Raw genomic sequence first — 2,567 nt, 5'->3', positions numbered from 1 at the left:
CACGACTTTGCATCGTAATTGGCACCTACAATACAAAGAGCGTTGTCGCGTACATAATTTCTGTCTACTCCATTCAAGTGATAGTATGATTCCATTGTTCCAAACGATGACCCAAACTTGTTGATTAGCATTTTGATAATGATTGACTGTATCGCCAAAAGTGCAGCTTAATTTATAATGAATTCTGCCCCGCGAAGTTCTTCGATAATCGGTAACATCTCATTGTCATGAGTGTTGTGACCGGCTTGACGCGAAGCCTCGAGCAATCGAAGCCGATCTACGAGTTCGTTGGGATCGTTCCAGTTAACGTAATCAATCTTGTTGCTGGTTAATCTCATGGAGCTTGGTATGCCCTTTCCAACTTTTTTATCTTTCAATAAAGGTTTGATTACATAGTTATACTTGTATGCTTTGTTGCCTAATGTTTTACCATACGAATCATGCTTGTACTTATGCGCACTCGTTGTCAGCAGTATGCCCCTATATTTGCATTCATCAGCCTCAGTATAAATGTCGTTATCTGGAATTTTCTTAAATATCAATTCATAAAGGCCGGGTGTACCAGAATATCGTATGCCATTGATAATTATGTTATCGGTATTGTCCACATCAACACTGTGAGTAAAATGGACAAAAATGTATTTATTTACACAACGACGACACTATACAAAAGATATGAACAATTAAAACCCACTGATATATAGGAGTACGATTTTTTCTTTTTCTTTTCTCACTCAGGCACGTCTTCCAACTCACATTTATTTCAATACTCTCTCTTTCTCTTGGTCCTTGATTCGTACTACCAGTTAGACACAATGTTCGGTCGCTCACTGTCTCAACCATGAAACACGTATTCTCTAGACATTTCGCCACGCTCACTTACAGAGATAAACACTAGGCCACGACATACAAATAAAGTTCACTTTCTAATCTATGATAACCATATTACCACAAACACGTTTATTACCGACCATCGGTCCATCATTGCTGAGATAAATACCGTACACATGATCCATATCAACCTCTACGTCACCGCGTAATACAAGCGCGATGTATTTTTGACTTAGCGGACCTAGGTGATTCCGCAACGTTTTTTTCACTTTCCGGCGTTTACAACCGACTTCGAACAGACGCACAGTGGTCCCAAATCCCAAAAAGTTGACCAAAATATGAAGGAGTTCCTCAATTTAGCTAAAAATTTGTAGGTAGGGGTTTTCGAGGTCGCTGATTACGAATCAAAAGTCATAATTAGAAAAAATAAAATGGCACCTTCAATATAGCTCACATACAGGGTGTTCGGCCACCCCTGGGAAAAATTTTAATGGGGAATTCTAGAGGCCAAAATAAGACGAAAATCAAGAATACCAATTTGTTGATGAAGGCTTCGTTAAACAGTTATTAACGTTTAAAGTTCCGACCATACTGAATTTTTTTCTCGAAAATGCGCAAGATTTCGAGGGTATGTCTATTGACCAAAAATGATTGAAATTGACCCCCGCAACCGAAAATAATTTTTCCAAAACAATTTGAAATTTTTTTTTTTCGCCGAAAAACTTCACACCTTCTTGAATTTTTTTCTAGAAAATGGGTAGGATTTCGGGGGTATGGATAATGACCAAAAATTATTGTAATTGACCCCGCAACTGAAAATAATTTTTCCAGAACGATTTGAAATTTATTTTTTCGTCGAAAAATTTAGGCACCTAATTAGATTTTCGGTAAGGAATTTTTTTCTCGAAAATGCGTAGGATTTCGGGGGTATGTGTAATGACCAAAAATGATTGTAATTGACCTCCGCAACCGAAAATAATTTTTTTAGTATGATTTGAAATTTTTTAATTTCGTCTAAAAATTTCAGTATTTTCTCGATTTTTTTCTCGGAAGTGGATAGGATTTCGGAGGTATATGTATTCACCAAAAATGATTGTAATTGACCCCCGCAACCGAAAATAATTTTTCCAAAACGATTTGCAATTTTTGAATTTAATTGTTAATAATTTTTTAACGAAGCCTCCATCAACAAATTGGTATTCTTGATTTTCGTTTTATTTTGGCTTCTAGAATCCCCCATTAAAATTTTTCCCAGGGGTGGCTGAACACCCTGTATAAGAGATGGACAGATCGCATTGCGGCATAGTTTTAAAGATATTGCACGATGGTACCAACGTTTGTTGACATACAAGGGTTCATCAGCAATGCCCAGTTTGTTGTAAAGGAAGTGGCAGTGCTGAGAAAAGGAAGCATTCTAGCACATTACATCTTCCAAAGCCCACATCCTTCAAATGTACTGTCTGCAGCCGATAAATCATGGGCTATTTGGCTAACGGCAAATTATCATGGATTGTCATGGGAAGGTGGTTTCGTTCCGTACAACATGGCGAAACAATTGATTACAGCGGCAATAATGGATGAAGATGTAAGGACTCTTGTGTATATCGAGGGAAGCAATAAACGAGACAGGTTAACAAATTTGATAGAGGAGGAACATGTAAATATTGAATCCATTTATGCTGATTACGATGATATCCAGCGTTTTCAAAATCTTGATGGTGCTAATACATTGCGAT

The sequence above is a fragment of the Colletes latitarsis genome, chromosome 14, assembly GCF_051014445.1.
Source record: "Colletes latitarsis isolate SP2378_abdomen chromosome 14, iyColLati1, whole genome shotgun sequence".
Taxonomy (NCBI): domain Eukaryota; kingdom Metazoa; phylum Arthropoda; class Insecta; order Hymenoptera; family Colletidae; genus Colletes; species Colletes latitarsis.
This window is presented reverse-complemented; position numbering follows the sequence as displayed.